This window comes from Pithys albifrons, chromosome 5, assembly GCF_047495875.1.
Source record: "Pithys albifrons albifrons isolate INPA30051 chromosome 5, PitAlb_v1, whole genome shotgun sequence".
Lineage (NCBI taxonomy): Eukaryota > Metazoa > Chordata > Aves > Passeriformes > Thamnophilidae > Pithys > Pithys albifrons.
In genome coordinates, this window is record NC_092462.1 from 37,290,772 (window position 1) to 37,312,532 (window position 21,761).

The following is a 21,761-nucleotide window of genomic DNA, read 5'->3' on the forward strand; positions in this document are numbered from 1 at the left end:
AAAGAATTACTTATATATACAAAATTCAGGTATTTTATAAGCAAATGTGATACTAAATTTTAAACTGTGAATACTTTTCATAATCCTGGTCAAGATTAAATCATATTGATGACACAAATATTATGGATGTTTTTACACGTTTGCTTTCTGTTCTTTAATATATATTTATTTCATTGTCTGTTAAATCCTTGCACCACTAGAGAGTCTAAAATTGTTTGTTTCTAAAGCTGAAGCCAAGTGAACTTTATTACAATGGAAACAGCATATTTTATTCTTCATTATTGTTTTGTTTCACCATTAACCTCTGTACCTCATAGCTTTTCATCTGCTACTGAACTTTGTTTTACAGGTTGGAGAAGAATGAATTCCATATTAATAAGTCCAATTTGAGTAACAAGGTAAATTCACTGGCTCTACCCTCATCCTCAACCAGGAAGCCAGGACTTTTTATTACAGGTTGCACCCTTGAGTCTCAGTCATACGTGTTGTCAGAGAAGTATTTATCTTTACAGGAATATGCTAGCAGAATTTCTGAATCTCTCACTGTTCTTGTAATCTGTTGTTAAAATTCCATTTTGTGGATATTTCATGAATTTATGGATTTTCTCCCTGATGATGGGTTAAATCATAACAACACAGCATCTATTTCCACACTGCTGAGTAGAAGGTGGCACAGGTTTTGACTTACTGACCACTTCAGGTTGAATCATCTACCAACAGGGAACACTTCTTTGGACTTTGGTTACTCTGTTTAATATCTCTGCTTTTCTGAGATTGATTCTGTTTCCAGATGTCCTCTGAATATTTGATGAAAATACATGCATCAAACATGTGGAAAATTCCTTATACAAATGGAACAAGAGGAACAGGTCTCACTTGGAAAAGCTCTGGGCAGTGATACCTATTGAGGTTTCTCTCCAAAAAAAGAAATACAAGATATTATTTCATCTATTGCAACCTTGTAAAATGTCAGTAGCACTAACCTGACTTTTCAGTTCATGTTAGCAGTTTCTCTAACATACCTTTCACACCTGAAAGAAAGAATATTTACTATATGGGTTTTAGAAGCAATGGCTTTGAAATCAGTCATTTACACAGTAAAATTAATGGCCTTGAGTTTCAGGTCCTGAGCAGAGAAGTGCTGCTGACTTGCAGGGGAGTTCTCAGATTGCCACTAAAAGTTTTAATTCTGGATTGATGCATTTTCTCCTTCCAAATATTCCATGTAATGTATAAAAAAGGTGATGATGTTCATTCTTTTAGCTACTTCTGGCACTTCAGAAAAAAAGAAGTGCCATCTTTCTTCCTTTGTTCTAGAATCTGGCACCTTTCATTAAAGATATCTGGACACTATCTATTACGATCATAAAGTGAAAGTTTAAAAAACTATTATGCCTGTTTTTACAACTGTATGCTTTCAGTTTTCCACTTTTCATAGGTCTTGATAATTGAGTATATAAAAGACACAGTTCATGTTTGCTACTGAGATTGCAGCTAAATATTTAATTTCACTTAAGTTTCCATGCTATTCTCACCTATTTTTGTGTGTCAAGTCAAATATTTATTAGTGAAATGTGTTATTGTATTATAGGCATCTCAGTAAAGGTGTATGCCTTCCCACATACAACTTTTATGACTAAATGCCCTATGATTCTCTGAATTAATTTATCATTCAGAATTTCAAATGTTTTTTGAATAATGTTTCAATAACTCAATGTTCTACCAAAGAACTTTTTCACACACTTTGGTATTTCAAAGAAGCGTCATGGTGAGTGATCAAGGTTGTGAGTGACTTAAAACATTGGGGGAATTACCTTCTTTAATCCTGATAAAATTATATTGTAAATAATGCACTCATTCATTTTGAATAAACATTACAAAATTTGAAATTAATTGGTACTGATTCTCTCACTATGTCATTTTTCTGAAGCAGCTTCAGTACTCAGTCTGAGGCATTTTGCCGTGCTTTTTGGTGCATAAATTATAGAGATGTACTTTGATATTATATTTCATTTTAGAAAGCCTCAACCACTGATTGGAAGGAATCCTACTTTTCTTCAGGACATGTAGGACTCAGCAGACAGAAGTGGAAGAAACTTTTTTATTTTGCTCTGTCAAAACAACTGGATCAGTTAACGAAGCAGACAAAGTATTGAAGAGGTATCCATCTACACCTTAAAGCAGAGATAGATAATTCTTTGTTGTTCGTTGTATTTGATGTAATTAGGATATATTTTTTTCAGTAATTCTGGATGCATTCAAGTTGTAAGTGGCTCAGGATAACATAGTGAATTATTATACTGTTGGTCTATACTGAAAGCTTTATGAGCAGTTCTGCATCTTGATTTGTTAAAGGAAGATAAAACCACATAAAAGTCAAGCTGAAAGGTACAAAAAGCATTACTGCTTTGTTTTTCATATTTATGAAGCACTGAACTGTAGAGTACTCTAATGATAGCTTGTATTAATTTTAACAAACTTGAAAATCTTGCTGACTAATCTAACATTTAGATGCTTTTTCATTCTGTTTCTCATCAACCTTTAGCTTTTTGCTGGAGGCACCCCATTTGTTATGTTAGTGTAAGTAGATAATCACAAACAGTGGTAAAAGGAAACACCACCACTGGTAAAGCTAAGAGGCTTTTAAAAGCGTCATCCCATTCAGCTACAAAAAAATTAATCTAAATTAAAATACATGGATTGTGAATATACCATTTTTATTTACACAAACACCCTCCTTTTTTATTTTTTTTTCCTGCTTGCTAAGTAGCTCCAATTCTGTTAGAAAACATCCTGTTTCCTGAAACTAGCATTTTCTGGTTATTGTTTTCTACTTACACATAAACAGTGGAATTTGTCTTCAAAAACTACCCATGGGATTTGAGGGAGTTATAAAAAGTAATGCCTCTTCTCACAGATTGGTCTGTAACTAAAGGTTAAACTGTATAACACTTGAAACACTGGTGATCCTGAGTTGTCTGTTGGTGGTGATCTTTAGTCTTTTGTAAGCAGGGGTCTATTTTGCAAAGAGACAGGGGACATGTTGTAGGGGAGGTAGGGTGTAATGCCTGATGTGTTGTACTGGAGGGCTGAAGAAGAGAATATTAAAGAGGGGATAATAAGTGTTAGGAGAATAGCATGGGGCACAAGTGCCTCCTCTTAGGATAAATTCAGGACATGAAAAAGTACTGGTGGTTCATTTGGAACCTTAACCTATAGCTGCATCTATTGATGTTCCTTCACTTTATTTATATCTAAGCAGACTATACTTTATATATGCCCTGTAAACACTACAGCTCTTGATGCTTTCTTTGGCCTTTGACCTACACAAACCTTCAGTCACTGAGGCTCCAGCAGCTGTGAGCAAAGTGAAGTCTGTGGGGGGGGGCCCAGATATACAGGGGGCTTCCTGCATCCAGGAACACCCAAGCAGCAGCCCCACAACTTGGAACCCCTTGGCAGCCAACCAGGTGAAGAGGGGGCAGTGCTGGGAGAGACCAATGGGAGTTTAAATGGCTCCAGGGAGCACAGTGAACAGAGTGTGCAAACAGGGGCATGGCATGGCATGACAGTTCACGCAGGCAGGGAAAGCAGGAAAAATCCAGGAGTAGCCACGGGAGGCAACGAACAATCTCTGTAGCTGGTAAGGAAGAGCAAAGAGATCCTTTCAGCCTCAGTCTTATTCGTGTATTAGTTTAAGTTTCCTCAGTTATGGTGTTGACTCACTGTAAAGTCTCCTGGAGTCACTGAACCAGCCATGTCAGAGGCCTTCAGCCAGCCAGTCCTGCTGATGGCAGACACAGCTTTCCAGGTCACAGGGTGCCAGGAGTGCCTGATGGCTCTTTGTGAGGCTAGGGATGACAAACAGTTATTTTGAAGAAGGTGTGCCATGGTTGAAGAGCAGTGGCGCCAGGTGAGGGAGCTATGGGAAGATGTGAAGAGGTTTTGTACCATTTGGGTGATAGGGCAAGAAACAAACAGATTGTATTTAGAGGTGCTACAGTCTCAAGGCTCTCAGGAGTCTTGAACCTCCATTGCAGTGGAGAAGCAGGTGGACTCAGAACCCTACAGGGTAATTAGTCAAAGGGCTGTTGCTCAAGGGCCTGTTAAAGATGAAGGCTAGAAGCAGGTCACTGTATGTGCCAGGAAGAAGGTTCCTCTTCCTTCTCAAATTTTGACAGGTAAGAGCACTAACTTTTACACCAGGCAAATGGGAAAATGTTTTTGGGTCCATCAGTGCTGGTCACTTTTCAGATATCACCTCCTAAGGGTACAGGAGCAGGCAATTCCCAAATGTCTGAAGTCAAGTAGACAAGGCAGAAGACCAGCCTGGCTGAGCAAGGAACTTCTCTTGGTAATGACGCAAAAAAGAAAGGTGTATTCCCAGTGAAAGCAAGGTCAAATAACATGGAAAGAATACAGAGATTCTGCTTGATGCTGTAGGGACAAAATTTGTGCGGCCAAATTTCAACTGGAGTTGGATGTGGCCAGAAAAGTGGGGGACAATAAAAAGAGTTTTTTCAAATACATTAAGGGCATGTGACAGTATAGAAATATCATTGGCCCCCTATAGGATGAGAATTGTCACCTCACAAGCAGGGACAGCAACAAGGCAGAGGTGTATAATGCTTTCTTCAACACAGATAAGAAACCAAGGGGGTCTCAGTGCCCTGAGAATCATGACCATGAAAATGATCAACTCCCAGGTGATCCTGAAGTTGTGCACAATCTTGCTACTCTAGCCAAATCTCTAGAAACCTATGGGGACTGATGTGATTCATCCCAGAATACAAAGAGCCAGACGATACCATCACAAAACCTCTCTCGATGATTTGTGAGTGGTTGAGGTCCCAGTTGGGTGAAAGCTGGCAAATGTTGTCCTGATTTTCAAGAAGGAGGATCCTGAAAACTATAGGCCTGTCAGTTTCACTTCAGTGCCTTGTAAAGTTATGGAGAAGATTATTCTGGGAGGTATGGAAAAACACCTGAAAGACAACTCGGTCATCGGTCAGAGCCAGCACAGCTTCATGAGGGGAACGTCCTACTTATCAAACCTGATTTTCTCTTATGACAAGGTAACCCATCTACCTGAACAGGGTAAGTCAGTTGATGTCATCTTTTTGGATTTCAGTAAAGTTTTTAAAAGCGTCTCTCACAGTATCCTACTGGACAAAATGTCCAGCACACAGCTGGATAAACAAATTATACAGTGGGCGAGCACTTGACTCAAGGGTCAACCAAGGAGAATAATAGTGAATAGGGTAACATCAAACCTGTCACTTAGTGAGATTCCACAAAGTTCCATTTTAGGCCAAGTACTCTTCAACATTTTAAATCCCTTGGATGCAGGACTGGAAGGGATATTAAGCAGGTCTGCAGATGACGCAAAACTGGGAGGAGCTGTTGACTCCCTGGAAGGCAGCAAGGCCCTGCAGAGAGACTTCAAAAAAATTGGAGGGCTGGGCAATCACCAACCATATGAAGTTCAAGAAGGGAAAGTGCTGGATTCTGCACATGGAATGGGGCAACCCTGGATCTACACACTGACTGGGGAATGAGATGCTGGAAAGCAGTGCCATGGAAAGGGACCTCAAAGTCCTAGTCAATGGCAAGTTGAATGTGAGTCAGAAGTACCCTGGCAGCCAGGAGTGCCAACTGTGTCCTGGGGGACATCAGGCACACCATCACCAGCCGGTCAAGGGAGGGGATTGTCCCAGTCTGCTCTGCACTGGGGCAGCCTCTTCTGGAATGTGCAGGTTTGGGCACTGCAATGAACAAAAGATATTAAGCTGTTAGAGAGCGTTCAAAGGAGGGCAGTGAAGATGGTGAAGGGCCTTGAGGGGAAGCCATATGAGGAGTGGCTGAGGTCAATTGGTCTGTTCAGCCTGGAGAAGAGGAGGCTGAGGGGAGACCTCATTGCTGTCTACAACCTCTTTGTGAGAAGAGGAGGGGCAGACAGTGATCTCTCTGGTGTCCAGAGACAGAACTCAAGGGAATGGCCTGAAGCTGTGCCAGGGGAGGTTTAGGTTGGATATTAGAAAAAGATTCTTCATCTAGAGGGTGCTTGGGCACTGTAACAGGCTCCCAAGGGAAGCAGTCACAGCACCAAGCCTGACAGACTTCAAGAGGTGCTTGGATGCTACTCTCAGGCACACGGTCCTTTGGATGGTTCTCTGCAGGGCTGAGGGTTGGACTTGGTTGTCCTTCTGGGTCCCTTCCAAATGAGCATATTCTGTGACACTGCATTATCCGGTGTGAAATCCATCCCGGGAGCAGACACTGGGAATGAGATTACACAAGACTCAATGAAGTTGTCAAATTAAAATCTTAATAGGACATGTGTTGGCCCTTCTCCAAAGATGAATTTCACAATTTTTGGCTTGAATTTCTGATTTCTTCCTTTGTGATAGATCCTCTCTTTCTATTGAATAGTCCTTATGCACTTTAGAAATGCATATGTATTTTAGTCCTTTTATTAAAAAATGTGACAAGAATACTGGCAACTAAGTAATGTCTTTTCTATTCTTTCATCTTACAGAGGCTGGTTATAGAAGAGAAAAAATAAGAAAATAGAAATTCACTGGCACTTCATTAATATTATTTGTAAATAATATCCTCAAAATCATATTCCTTCTTTTTTAATTTGTTTTTTTCCCTGTCCTATTTCAATATTATCATAAACCCTATGTAACCCTATAAAAAATGTAAATACATTGTTACTATTCTTTTATTTCCACCTATGCAAAAGAGTAATCAATATGGCAGCACTGTAGTTTTTTAATCCCCTGACTTTATTATGCATAAATAATGCATATTGTATCCACAGATGTTTGCTACTCACCTTGTATTCATATGATTCTTGATAGAAGTAAGGGTGATATCTTGTCTTAAATCTGCAAACAGGGATGTGTTTTGTAGTAACATTTTTCTAAACATCATGCTATAGAATTCCCCTTTAAAGCCTGGTTAGCGATGACCTATAGAATCATAGAGCTGATTGGGTTGGAAAAGACCTCCGAGATCATCAAGTCCAACCCTTGGTCCAACTCCAGTCCGTTTATTAGATCATGGAACTCAGTGCCACATCCAATCTCAGTTTAAAAACCTCCAGGGATGGTGAATCCACCAGCTCTCTGGGCAGGCCATTCCAATGCCTGATTACTCTCTCTGGAAAGAATTTTTTTCTGATATCCAACTTGTGTATTGCAATATCAATACCTGTGTACTACAATGTAATTAATTTGCTAGGGTTTTGACTATAATTTTAATTTTTAAAGTGTTTTTTTCACACAAAAACTGTGCATGCAAATATTTATGTATACTGTAATTCAATTTTCAGTATACTTCATAAAGGTCACATTTTCAAGGAAAGCAGATGGTTCAGGAAAAAATTTCCTACGCATATACATGCAACAAAGCACACATGCCATATTTATGACATAGTTTATTCTGATAGAAATAGAAATGAAATATATTGGGTGAAAGGGAAATTTTTAGGCTAAAGAAGAAATACTTTAGTTGTTGTCCTTGTGTTAAGAGGAGAAACAGTAACCATATGAGTTTTCCAGGCATATTAAAATAGTCTAGTGTTAGAAACTGTGTAAGCAAATGTGTATTTCAAGATGGGAATGAGGCATATGGCAAAGTGGTTGAGTATCTTATTGCAGGAGTTGCAAGCTGATTTCAGTTTAGGTCAGGTATTGACACTCCCCAGAACTCAAATCAGCCTTATTTACCAATATTCTGCATCTGTAGCAAATGTGGTGGTTTGTGGTTTTTTTTTCAGAAAGGAAAAATGCTCTTGCATTTTCCAAGTAGTTTTAAGAAGCAAAAACACAAAGGAAGTGCTTTATATCAAACTAAATGCCTGGAAAAAAACAGATTGTTGTTTTCCAACTTCTTTCTTATGCTACAGCTTCAAAGTGTTATTAACTGGTTGTTGCACTCTATAATAAATGTGTTTCAACTGAAGAAGCATTCAATCGGCTGTTAACATTTTAAATTAATCAATGTGTACCTCACAGCCAGCTAAAACTATTTTTTGTGACTGTAAAGTGCCATCTTTGTCATCTTCTAGTACAACATATTTTCTCCACAATACCTTTAAAGTAGTTTTAAAGTGATCTCCAGGGACCATCCTTGTCATGAGATAATTACTGTCCTGTCCTGTACAAAACTCTTGGCTGCTGTTCACGCTTTACGACATCCCAGGAGAATAATCACTGTATTACAAATGAATTCTCTATTGTGATTTAATATCTTCTTATGCTGATTGACAAAGCAGTCAAAGACGAAATTAATTGATCTTGTACCAGTAGTTTCTCAGCACAGTTTGCAGCAAAAAGACATCAGGTAAATGCTGCTCAGAAGTGCATCACAGCCCTTCTTTCTGAAAATCATGCTTCAGCTACCTACATTTAAAAAGATATGAAACACGACATCTGGCAAGCTCATTTTCCTCAACCACTCTTTGTAATCAGGCTTAAGATCTCACTGGATATTCCCTAGGATGCACAAAGCATAGCTGCTGATACAGTCTTTAGATCTTAACAGACGTAGGTGGTATATTAACTTACAGCTTGAGAAGACGCTGATATCCAGAACCTGAGAAACTCATAATTCAGATCTCTTTGGGGTTATGTCACTACTGACAGATGGAGTTAGTTTGTACAAAGGTATTCCAGATCCCCAAATACAGGAGGAAGTAAATCAGGAAGAACTGTGCACGTTGACTTCATCTATTGATGAGGGAACAGGCAATCACTGAGGAAACCTCTGTGGTTATGTCTACTTTTTCCTTGGGAGATTCACACACATTGCTCTCCAAGGGATGCAGTATACATCGTGATTGGGGTAAGACTTGGGTATGCAGCTTCTGGGGCTAAAAAGGTGGACGTTCCTGACCCTTTGCCACCAGCACTGACCTTCAATATCACATACTAGCATCCCATGGAGCAGCTTTTCTCCCCCCAGACTCCGTGGTGCCTAGCAGTCAGAACAGAACCTTTTCATTCAGGGGCCACAGCCTGCTTTATTTTGTAGGACTCCCCAACTTATGACAGTAAAAAGACCAGTTAATGGTATTTTGAAAGGAAAAGGGAACCAGGTCAGAGGCAGTTTGGTAAAGGGACAAGGGGGCAAAAAAAAGCATTCACAAATCCAAGAGAATATTTTAATTTTCAAAGGAAGGATGACTGCTTCTTAAAGACAGGAATTTGGTTTAGTGAATGCTTTTGTGATTGCATGTGCTTTTGAAATTTATGTATCATTTTTTTAAAAAAAGAAACCCCACAAACTACAAATACAAAACATTAATTTTTATTACTTATGTATTACAGCAAAGAAGTATATGAAAAGAAGGCTGGAAACCATTTAAATCATTGTTTGATTTATTTTGAGAGGAAAAGTAAATTTATATGAGAATTTCTGATTCCTCATTCTCCAGCTGAAATACAGAGAAAAAGAATAATATGGCAATTATTTGTAACACAATTTCTCATTTGCCCTTAAGATATTTATGAAACTGTTATCCTTATTTCCCTTTTTTATTCTCATATAATTTGATTTGTGGGAAAATTAATAAAAGAAATTACATACACAAAAGCATAGCCCATAACTGCTGCATACTCAAATTGATAAATGTGAACCATACTCACTGTGATATTTAACAGAAATGAAAATATGAAGGTACTAAAGTTATATTTCTTTTTTTTTCTTTTCATTGGCCCTGCTATTAAATGAAAGGAAATCTGAATATTATGCATCTTGACAATGGACTCTTATATAGTGAAACACCACTTAGTGTTATTAAAATGTGAGTTATTCTTGTAATTGAAATTTTTTTCAACAATAAAACAATGATTGATGTACATAATATTCACTTGATAAGTCACAGAAAATACAATAACAGTAAATTCCTAAAAGCAATTAAGTTGTCTTTTGTTAACATTAAAACTACAAGCAAAGATTGCTTATTAAGTTAATAAAGGTATTTGCTGGATATATAATTGAGATTAAGGTAGAAACTAATCAAAACTGAATTAAAATATATTTTTACACATAATATGCTTCTAATAATATGTCTGGTTGCTTAGACAGGCAACCACAAGCTCAATATATGCACTTTGTTGCAGAAGTGAAAATATGTTTCAGTTAAGCAATGATAGTTAATGGCTGGACTGAAGATCTTAGAGGTCTTTTCCAATCTTCTTCATTCTATGACACTGCAAAACTCATCATAGAAAGCAACATTTTTAAGTGGAAAAGCCAGTCCAGTACTTCTTTCTTTCATGCTTTAGTATTGTGGTTCCTCTGTTTTCCATGTAGAAAATAAGAACTTTTCCCTACCTTATTGTTGTGTTTATCTTCATCAGTGTAAGATCATAACAAAAGGCCTCAGATGCTATGGTAACAGTGACTTATGAGCCTGGAAAATCACTAAAACCACTCTATTGCTTGAATAAAATGAAAAATGTATTTGCTTGTAGAGCCAAAGAAAATTAAAAGAAGGAAGAAAAAGCCAGGAAGAATGATGTGCACAAAGCAAAGACAAGCATAGCATGCAGGTAAAACACGGTTGTGTTGACATGCAATGAAGATTTTATAGATGCTCAAATCAGAGTGACTTTCAGAATCACCTTAAAAGCAGGAATTATAGAAAGCCTTTCTATTGTGGTCAAGAAACAATTTGTCATACTTTGGCAATGCATATTCTGTGGTTGTTAGATATTTTACAGAAAAAACCTGAAAATACTGTCTTTTAAATACGTTTTTGTATCACTTTTTATTAACACCTATTTTTGCATATAAAGACTGAATACTCAGTATGTGGGGCAAAATATATAAGTATACTTCAGAAATCTATGAAATTGAAGTGGAAGGTGTCCCTGCCCATGGGGGCATTGGAACTAGATGATCTCTAAAGTCCCTTCCAAACCAAGACATACTATGACTCTGTGATGATTCCATGAAAAGCTTCAGTTTTACCATCATAATCCCAAGTCTCACTGTCTCTTTATAGGTTACAAAAGAGAGGCCCCTTTTGCCTTTGGGAACATAGGCTTCTTGGATTCCAATTACTGGAAGCTCAATGAAGTATCATGTGCCAAACATTTTTCTAATGTGAAGTTAAATGTTGCTAGTTTAGGATTGCTTCTCAGAGAGAAAATTCCATGTTAAAAAGCAAAGCACTTTGCTCTCTTTCAAACACTGTAGTTATTTGAAGCTATTCAGAGGGTACATCATAGCTTTATCAAGATTTCTGTTTTCCTAGAAAATTTCCTAAAGTGTGTTTCTAAGCAAATGATGAGTCCGTTGTGTTCATATGCATGAATGTTAGCTCTAGGTAGAGTGGCACTGAAGTCCTGCTGTGTTTATTTCTGGATTTTCAAATAATCTGCCTAAAGAAGTGTTTTCTATCCATGCTCAGGCTTTTGGCATAAAGAGTAAGAGAACCAAAGTGAAAGAAGGGCTTTGCTTTTCTGGGACCTTAGGTCTCCATGATTTATTCCAAAATACTCCACATTAATTTCCCCAGATGAAGTGATAGCAACAGGAGGTTTGATGTTCAGTGGGACCAAAACTTCACACCAAACCACTGCCCATAATTCAATGACACAGTGGCAGTGGCAGGAAAATCCCAGCCCTTTCTCATATATGACTTTTCTCCTGATTTGCAACATAAGTGAAATATGCACACCTGAGTATTCAGCTGTTACTGTTGGCAAGTCTCTACTTGCACAAGTTATACAGTTGCAGGGTTACAAATTAAAACATCATATTCAGAAAGTGGTTCCCCTGTTTTTGAAGGGGTTTTTTATTCCAAGTTTCTTCTAGTGTAGCAAAGAATAAAACTATGTGTTTCTTCTCTCCTGGATGGCAGGGCTGACCTTCAATCAAATATTTAAGGAACTCTGCAGAGCCTGAAGTGCTCCACATTGCATGATTTGATGGGAAGGGAGCCTTCCTCTACAGGATGTCATCAAGAGATGAAGATAAGACAGCACTCTGAAAGGATCAGCAGCAGGACATATCTCAAAATATTATCAAAGGAAGAAAACTGTTTTCTGAAAGGGCAGCAGTCTCCATTGCAGAGGTAATACATTTGCATTGTGACACTTTTAGAAGATATGTGATTTTCAGTGCTGTGTCATGGCATTCAGACAAAATGCCACACACAAAAAGAAGTTTCATAATCTACAGTACGTTTTTAAAACCTTCTTGAATCTGTTCTGCCACTACAAAGAATTTAAGTAGTTTAAAGAGAAAACGTTCTGCAGCTTTCTCACTTAAACAAAAAATAATTCTTTCCCCTTTAAAGGAAAGGACATGGGTAAGTATTAAAATATTGGTTGCAACTTTAACTATAGGGGTCGTATAGAGTAGATGTAGTAACAGCACATATTTTTCAATATTTTTTTTTTAATTCAGAATTTATTTCTGAAGGGACAACCAAGGCTCTTACACATAAATGTCAGGAGCAATATTTTTTAAGAAAGAATTCATAACACTTACTTAAAAGTAAATTTTGATAGTCACAAACACATTGTCATATAATATTTCAGTGTGTTTTTATATACTCTGTTCAATGATTATAATAGTCGAATATATAACATGAAGACTGAAGGCAAAGGAACTTCAGAAGAAATACATTATGAGAATAAAAATTACATAAAACTAGCCTTCTAAGTAAGTAAGAGTCAGTCATGGCACTGGCAAATGTCAAAACATATAAGGATTATCATGTCCAAATTCATATCTGAATGATGGTATGGGGTAGCTCTCCCATGAACTCTGTACCTTTTCTGAAAGTTATTTAATTTCCCCCTCAGATTTTGCCCAATTTGTTTGCACTACTCTAGTCTTTAATGAGTAACATGATAAAAAGAATGTAAACATCTAAATTTAAATTAGATGCATACTAGGTGTCGTGTTTAAAAAAGACAACTAACACTCTCACCTGCAAAAGGAAAGCCCACCTCCCACATAGTGAAAATCATAGCCATGACTAGATTTATTAAAAATGCCAACTGAATAATTCCCATTATTGACAAACATATTGCAACTTCATAATTCAACTGCTGGTATATGATACGAACTTTTAACTGACCTGGTTTATCTGCATGTGATTTGATTACCTTAGTATCCTTTTCTCCTTAAATGCTGTAGCATTAGAAATGTAGCAATCACAGTTGCATTGGAATGTTCCTAGTGGTCAGAGCAACAGCCTATCACTGCTGAATCCCGTCTCTGACAGTGCCTGGTCACAGGTGCATAGGGAAAGCGTATTGAACATATAGGTAGAGTAGATGCACGATCCTTCAGTATTTCCTCCAAAACTCAATAATTTATATTTTATTAGGTTATTCTCTCTCGCATCATATACACCAAGTTTTTATGGGTGTTCTTTTATTACTTTTTTAATTATTTCTTAACCCATTTTGGCTACTGCTAAGTGCCATGACAAAGTTATGTAATTTACAATAATTATTTTCTTTCCCTTGTTTTAAATCTGTTGCTTGATAGTTTAAGGGCATCACTTAGGTCAGGTGTTTTGGCAGGAAAAAGTGAATAGAATTTTTTTTTCCACTTAATTCCAAGCTTTAATAAGCTCACAGAACTCTATCAGAACCTCTCCAAGTGATCCCTTTTTCAAGGTGGAAAATATATAGCTGCCTATGTATTTTTATATAAAAGCTACTCATCACCCTTTGTTTGATATCTAGGGGTTTTTTTAAGTACTAATTTAAGTCTGTGTAACAAAATTTATCAATTTTTGTTTGTGCATTTTTGCAGAATAACCTAGGTTCCTCTAGGAAGCTGGAATTCCACCAGTGATCTTCATTTCCTTGGCAGTAAAGCTGATTGAAAGCATAAGTAATATACTTAACATATTGGCCATTTCACACTGAAATGTTGAGCAAATATCACATGATCTGTGTGATTTATTACCATTCAATTCATTGATCTCTGATTGAAAATGATTTATTAGCATGTCTGACTGAAATAATTCCTAAGACTTATCTCCTGTAAAGAATGGTCTGTGCTACAGGCTTTCCTCAGCTTCTCTGCTATGAACACCAAGGTATTGGAATGCTCAAATTTTCCATGATGGCTTTTTCTTCCCACAATAATCCTTTTTGTACCTACAGGATCTATTCACCCCAAAATCACAGATCTTTGGCAAAGGATTGCAAGGCCATACAACTACTGGGCAGATTCCATGTTTGTGATAAGTCATTAAAATTATTCAAGCCTGGGAGTACTTACTAAGACATTCCTCAAATCTTTTATTTGTTCTGCATTGTTAATGTTTTCATTTTTATGTTATCAAAGGTAATGATTCTCTTGGCCTGATTTACTCATAAGTTCCCCATCTTTGATTTATTTTTGCTCTAAGATCCTCCTCTTTCATTTAAGTATGGTACATCCTATAAATAAAATGGCTTTTTTTTCAGAGATGGAGCCTTTTAGATGGGCTTTTGTTGTAATATTATTTTTATTCTGATTGGCTAGTGTGGTGTCCTTATCTGTTTTCCATGGTGTATTTTACCCTATCAGCTGCTCTTTTTTCATTTCCTTTTTTAACAGGCTTCACATTTTTATATACTACTGCTAATTAAAGGCAAGCAAAAGTATTATGAATAGTTAATACTGTAGCTCTTATTTCTATAAGGATATAGGTTACTGTCACAAAGTCATTATTTGATAAGGGTATTTGAACCAAATTCTGCCCTTGACCCAGAACTAAATCAGGTTGATTTTTCTCTCTTTTTGCAAGTTCTACAATGAGTTGCTTTAAGTAGAAGTCATACATGATATCAAAAACCTATACTTTAAATTATATACCATGTGGCATTTATCCACTCTGGATTACGTTTTCATTTATAGTTTTATTGACCACTCTTGAAACAAGATATACATTCATGAGTTTAATTCAGCCTTTCTTCTGACCTAAAAACAGATCAATCAAACTTCTGATGTACTCATATACAGTGAAATGTACTTACTATTAAAATACATCCCAGAATTACTTTGGGAATATTAATTTCAAAACATCTATGGGAAATCTAGTCCACAGATAAGGAATGAAAAGAAACAAATTTTAAACAGGGAAGAAGAAAAGTCTTCCATAAGCTGCAGAATCTTATATCCAGGCAATGCTTTCAGGCCCTTGATGTGAATATTGGGGAGTCCTGTGCAGGGCCGAGAGTTGGACTTGATGATCCCGATGGGTCCTTTCCAACTCAGCATCTTCTGTGATTCTAAGAGAAGTGTACAGATTAAAGCAAATTTCACCAAAGCACAGAATTAGAAGTAGCCCCCAGAGGAACTGTGGAGTTCTGTAAGAGTGAAATAAAGTGAAATAAAGTTGCCTACAGAGAATAATGGAGAATATAGTAAAACTTATTTGTTACTAGGTTACACAAGAACCAAAATCTCCCCTTTCTCCCCAGACTACAGGATAGCAAGTTGCTTTTATGAGAAGAAATGCAATCTAGAAATTGTGCTTTAATTTAGACTTTTGTCACATGTTTCAGGTGTATTTTGTAATTTCACGTGATGAGGTTTTAAGATATAAGGAAGAAATATTTTCCCAAATTACTAAGGTATGCCTCTGTTTTGCTGAACCTGTGCATTTGCTACACCCTAGATTTGTACAAAACTCTAGTATTCCTTCTCTGAACCCATGGCACTTCATATAAATGCCACTGCAAATGAAATGCTAAACTGAAGTACTAGTTAAAATTGCCTAACCTTGTAATCTGTTAGCTAATTTCAATAATCTGTAAAAGGAAACAGATTGTGTCATGTTAAAGTTTTCTGCTGTACCTCCATGAGTGCAGTTCTGCAGTCACAGTCACTCTGGGAAATTTTCCTAATGCCTCAGGTGAAGAAAGGTCTTCAGCATCTTATACTTGTAGTCCAGATCTCCAAGAGTGAAAGAAATAGATGTTCCTGTACCTGTTCAGAAAATATAGTCTTCCCTTTTGACCTACAATTCTAGAATGAATAGTTAAAGTCTGGGGAATAGCATGGCACTATTGAATAGGGAAGAAATGGAAATTGTATCATGTCATTCTGATCTACTACACAACATAAATGCATGCTTTATATAAAAACAAAACAAAACAAACTGCGACAATATGAAACAACAAAAACCCTTTCTGTGAGAATTTGAAAGAGGAGTGGTTACTTTGAGGCTTTTCTTTCAATTTGATGTAGTATGTAATGTATGCATGCCATAATCCCACCGCTCAAAAGAATGCAACCAGGATGGGTCCACTTAGAAAAATGGTCTCTTGCGAAGCTGGTGACATATCTTAAAGCTGCTGAATATACTAGTCAGCCTTAGTCATTCAGGACTACTCAAGTGTTTACAGTGAATTACAAAGAATTTACAGGATCATTGTGAGAGTGAAAAAACATTTTTTGTCTTCAAAAGTGCTGACAATGTTATAATACAGAAAGACAAGTATGGGTGCTTTATGATCCATAGCAAAGGAAGAATTTGGCATTGCTGTTATTTTAGTACAGTTGCATAACAAGAAACAGTCAAAAAATAAAACTACATGGCTGAGATTCAAGTATGGTCATAAAGCACAGTGTCTGGATGCTCAGTGAGCTTTGTAGCCCCAATAATTCTCACTTGTGTCATATCAGAAGCCTTAGGCACTCCTGTCCTATGATGGCATCTTGTTAGCGAGCAGCAGACTCGAGCAGAAACAAAGGCTTAGGGCAGCTCTGCCTAACTGTCCATGAACTCCAGTTTCATTATAATTCTGCCTAACAAGAAACTTGGTTACTAAAATTTGATTGTGGAAGAGAAAACCCTGGCAAATTAGAAGCAGCAAACGTTCCCAAGTGATTTGCTGCAAAGCAGAATAAATGAGCATCTGCTTTAAATGAATAATATTCCATTAATTTCATGTAGCAGCAAAAGTGGGATTCTTTTTTCCCTTGTTTATGGGTGAAAATGTCTAGTCTGAAAACATCCATTATTGGCAGTATTGATATTAAAGATGGCTTATAGAAAATACTTGATTATAGAAATTCTTGATTCAGAAGTTGCCATTTAGACAGTATTATCAATGTCAGGGGGCCAACAAGTCATTACATCTTTTTCAAAAATTGCTTCAGAGTTCAGATGAGAAATGTATTTGGAAAACAGTGGGAAAGTTTTAATCTTTTCCCATCCTTACCACACAACTATGAGAAATGAGAAATATTTCTCACACGGATGTCTCATAATCTAGTGAAATAATTACTCGAACACCTAAGTTCAAGATCAAAGAGCCTGGGCATAGTCAAATATATTTTGCCATTGTTTTCTCAGCACAAATTTTACAAGACCTTGTAACAAGAGTTAACTCAGTAGAAGAAATTAAACAAAAGAAAACTGGAACAGATGGGTCTATTCTAGGTTTTCACCTACAGAAGGTTTTGAGAATCCAAAGTGCCTTGACCTATTTTGCAAGGTCAGAGCTAAGGCAAAGTTTCTCAATAATTCTTGAAATAGCATCATTCCCTACAAATATAAAAATATAGAAAAAGGAGGACTTCCAGCCATAATGTTAGATGGAATGAAACATTTCTCTTAACATTGGCATGCTGGGCTCTTACTCATCATTCATTCTGCACCATCTTATTGTTTTTCTCTGTGATTTCTGTGACTCTTCTGTAAATAAAATAAAACAAATGTGTCAATTTTCACACAGAGATCTCTCCTTGTAGTGCTCAGCATCATTCATTGTTTTATTTCCTTTTCTTTTCAAAAACTTTCTGTTAAAGCTAAGATAAATCTTAAGTTGTAAAACTTATTCAGCTCCTGGTTTTAACAACAGTTTATTAATCTTTATGCACCTTAGCAGCCCCACTACAGTGTAATACTTAGTTTACACTAATAATCCCAGTTACTTCATTTGGTGCCTGTTATGGGCCTGAAAGCCAAATATGCATCTTTAATCACATGCCTGATCAGCCCATTTGGCATTCCATCCCACAACAGGAACCAGATGAAGTAATTGGATTGGAGCATCTATACAAGTTAAACATGTAGGTATTTTCTGGACAAATAGCCAATTGTACTTAACTGTTTCTCACAGTATGAAATAAGTAATGTGAATTGTCATTATTATATTTCTAACAATCATGGAATCAAAAAACAAGTTCCTTCCTTGGAGGCTGTTTAGGATTGCTTTTTAATTTGAAATATAAAAGATACAAACTATAGAGAAGTACAGCCTACAGAGATACATGCTACATATAACATTTAAAAGTATAACTCACTGCTAATTGTGTGAAGGCCTTGCAGAATATGGTGATATTTTCTTACCATAGGAAGTATTTAACTGCTGTAAACCCTTGCGCTATTTCTGTGGCTTAGTTATTAAAATATATTTTTACAAGGTAGAAATAAATAGTGGGTTTTCTGTGGAAAGAGGTCAACACTGAAGTCCCACCAGAATATCTATTTGAACCTGTCATGATTTATGTATTCTTAAATACCCTGAAAAGGAAGTTGAATAAGAGAGAACAAATGGTTTGCTGTTAAAAAATTACAGGAGCTTAGTAAAGAAAAAGACCAACAATGAGCAATTATAGAGGGACAATGAAACCACTGAGTGACTGGGTGACAAAATGTCTGATGAAAATAATAGTATATAATATTAAGGAAAATATTTGATTATATGTACTTGAACTTTATATGAGTTCTGAGCTGACTATTATTATTCAGGGATGAGATATGAGACTTGGCAGATAAAGCTATCCACATTACAATAGATGCTTTCTAAGAAATCAGAATGTCAATGTACATGTTTCAAAAAATCCCAAACACAGTCCAAAAGAAGAGTAAACAGGAAAAGTCCTTCTGGTACTCTATAAAACTATATTTCCTATTTTAGAAAACTCTGCACAGTGCTTTGGATCATCTCAAAAGGGATTAGAATGGATCTGCATGTTGCCATAGGACAATGTATGACAAGGGTACAACATGACTGGGCATTTGGTCTTGCTCGCTGTGACTGCTTTCACAGACTAGCAAACCTGTATCAGCAAGGCAAATGGCTCGGAAAGAAGATACTTCAGTTAGCCCAAATGTCCAGTCCACTTGCAGATCCACAGGGGATGAAGAAGACCCTGTGTAAGACAGAACACCCCTTTGGGTTTGGTGTCTGACAATCAGTGTGACTCCGCATCCAAGGGCTGATCTGTCACTTTCTGTTGATGCTCCTCCAACTCTTTGGGGTTCATTCAGTTTATTGGTGATGATTTTTCTCATGTGTCTACAAAAATGGATCACAACTTGATAAAGGAAAAGCCTCCTTATGATCGATATGGGTATTACACTTCTTACAACTTCTCAGATATTTTTTCCCAGTTATGTTTTCTGTGCCTTTTAGTGCTACCCTAGGTAACTGTGGAACTAGTCTGACACCTCCTCAGCAGCAGTTAACAACAAAGTAAAAAAGCTCTGATAACACTTTATGTCTAGTTGCAGTAACATTCAGAATTTTCATGTAAATTGGAGCTCTCTTTTTTACTTCCTTCTGAAAATTGTATTCATATAGTTAACTAGAATAATTTTTGATTCTTGATCAAGAAAAAATCTTGAGGTCTGGAAAGGTCAAACAACTCATGGTGTGTACTTTTTTTACAGATTATTTGACACAAGAGAAGTAATTATAAAGCTTGGAATTCACAACAGGAAAATTGTCAGTCTGTGAAGAGCATGTTCATGGGAAGGAGCTAGGTAAGAGAAGGAGAAATGTGTTTCCTGTTCTCAGCAATTTGAGCTATTTCTAAGCAAGAATGAGAAATAGAAGGTAGTTCTCACCATTTAAAAGTTTTGTACAATAGAAACTACTAAGCAGTAAAGACCACAGTGAGGACCCTTAAGGTAAGCTTAGATAAACAAAGGAACTAAATTACTACAGCATAGCTTGATATCTCTTAAGAACTGGCAGTGTAGGCTCCCTTTACCTCCTTTTACTGTGAAATGCACTGGTGCAATATACCGTGCTTTAGGTTTTAAAAATCTGGATTTCAATAATTTCCTTTGTTAGGTTGAATTTGATGGGGAAACTACATTTTTATTTGCAAGCAAATATGCATTAAGTGAATCATAAAATGTGGTGTAGTCTGTAGATGTGGGAGATGGATGTGTGCATGGACCAGCTAATGCCTTTGACTGAGTCCTAGTACCTATAAAGTGGTGAGTATCACTTTAGGGCCAAATAGCTGTGAAGCAGCAGGATTTTTCAGACATACATACTCTATTTACTATGGTCAGTGCAAGACAAAAGCAGAACAGTGAGAGTTGATGGTATCTATTCTTTAATATAGTTTTCTTGACAGTCACTACTCACCAGAGGGAGCTGCTTGCTCTAGAAATTTTTGAAAAATAGCTTATTTGTGAATTTTGACTTCAAGATATAATTCTTCCTCACCTTCAACTTAAAGGAACAGGGATGTTTTAGAAGTATGTTTACTGAAGTATAAGATCAATCCTAACACATGCAGTATGTCTTTTTATAACCATGTGTGGTGGCTTTATCCTTTTTGTAAACAAATTTCAATCCTAGGGTTCATGAGAAAAGCTAATGTTCAGGGCTCTGTGCCAGTCTAAGGACATAGTTATTAAGATAAGATATTAATGGAAATGACCCCTGTCAGTAAGATGGACTAAGCTTGCTTCTGAAGCCTATCCAGTCTTTACCAGTTTTATATTTCAGATGCTCCCTTAGGCCCACAAGTGCATTGGCACATAAAGAATTAAATGGAATATAAGTTCCACCAGTAAAAGTAAAGTAATTAAAAAGTTTAAACTTGATCAAAATTTGTTGAGCTCGTGACTTCTAAATACTAAAAACTTTCTTTTCTAGATGTTAGACTGGACTCTTCAAGAATCATTCAGTACTGGACCAATTTGATCTCTTATTTTGCTTTTCTTTGCTTCTCAATGCTCTGGAAGAATCCATCTATTTTATGGATACATTTTATTATATTTAGTTATAACTAAGGCATACTCTTAGGAATATTCTTATCAATCCTGAAATTTATATATATGTATCATCATATATTAAGCTGTACACATCGACTCCGAATATTTCTGAAACCAACCCTTTTAACAGCAAATTACAAAGCAACTTAGGTCAGGTTTATAGTCTTTAAATTGCAACTATTTATGTTGGTCATCCTTTGGATTACTATTCCAGGTAAATAAGTAGGTATATTTAAAAATTTAGTTGCTGGGAATGATTGAATTTGCTCGGCTTTCCACTGCGAACAAATACAATCATGTTCAACGTAATTTGAGAGGAGTTTTGCTTCATATTGAGATGGTCTGTATATATACAGGGCAAATAGGAACAACCCTTTGAAAATATGACTCTACATAAATTTTAAAGCTCCATATATCTAAAATGAAAGTAGATGAACTGGGTGCATTTTACAGTATCTATTTTTCTGTCTCACTCACAAAGAAATATAATTACCTATTCCTAGAGTAATTTGAGAAAGGACAAACCCCAAAATACTTGGAGAGCAATACTTAACAGCCAGAGACTTAATTTCTTTGCTGGAATGCTAAAACTGTAGTACCTTCTTTTCTAAGGTTATATAAAACAGTAATATATTCTAAATGTTCATATGTTTTGTTATGTACAGAAAATTAGTATTTTTTGAAAGCAGCTGCCGCTACTCATCAATTGTTCATCCACATTGTGCTTCAAAGCTGCTGGACATGTTTTTAACAAAGA

General features: G+C 36.5%; 1 long non-coding RNA gene across 1 annotated transcript; it reads left to right on the top strand.

Moving 5' to 3' along the window:
- The first annotated feature begins 2,055 nt into the window (after positions 1-2,055).
- On the top strand, positions 2,056-20,947 carry LOC139671875 (uncharacterized). The gene is made up of 5 exons (XR_011697804.1): positions 2,056-2,160; positions 10,488-10,565; positions 11,882-12,094; positions 19,661-19,753; positions 20,886-20,947. It is a non-coding gene; the product is annotated as an uncharacterized lncRNA (long non-coding RNA).
- The last annotated feature ends 814 nt before the right edge of the window (positions 20,948-21,761 follow it).